We start from the raw sequence: 694 nt of genomic DNA on the forward strand, positions 1-694 counted from the left end.
CTATTCCTAACATTCAAAACGTTTGGCAGTATTGACGGTCGCAGGTTTGCTCACTCACCCAGCTTTTTAAACCTGATACTTTTTATATTTCATCCTGCGAGTTTGGATGCAGATCGTGGACGATGTCTTGTTGAAAACAAGGGTAATGCCAATAATTGTACTTTGTTTGTCTATTCCTAGCATTCAAGATGTTTGGAAGTGTTGATGGCCGCAGGCTTGCTGACTCACCCAGCTTTTCAACCCTGATCCTTTTTATATTTCATCTTGCGATTTTGTAAGCAGATCGTGGACGGTCTCTTGTCGAAAACAAGGGTTATGTTAATAATTCTCCTTTGCTTGCCTATTCCTAACATTCAAAACGTTTGGCAGTATTGACGGTCGCAGGTTTGCTCACTCACCCAGCTTTTTAAACCTGATACTTTTTATATTTCATCCTGCGAGTTTGGATGCAGATCGTGGACGATGTCTTGTTGAAAACAAGGGTAATGCCAATAATTGTACTTTGTTTGTCTATTCCTAGCATTCAAGATGTTTGGAAGTGTTGATGGCCGCAGGCTTGCTGACTCACCCAGCTTTTCAACCCTGATCCTTTTTATATTTCATCCTGCGATTTTGGAAGCAGATCGTGGACGGTCTCTTGTTAAAAACAAGGGTAATGTTAATAATTATGCTTTGTTTGTCCATTCCTAAAATT

Source organism: Bombus impatiens, unplaced genomic scaffold (assembly GCF_000188095.3).
Source record: "Bombus impatiens unplaced genomic scaffold, BIMP_2.2 scf_0422, whole genome shotgun sequence".
Lineage (NCBI taxonomy): Eukaryota > Metazoa > Arthropoda > Insecta > Hymenoptera > Apidae > Bombus > Bombus impatiens.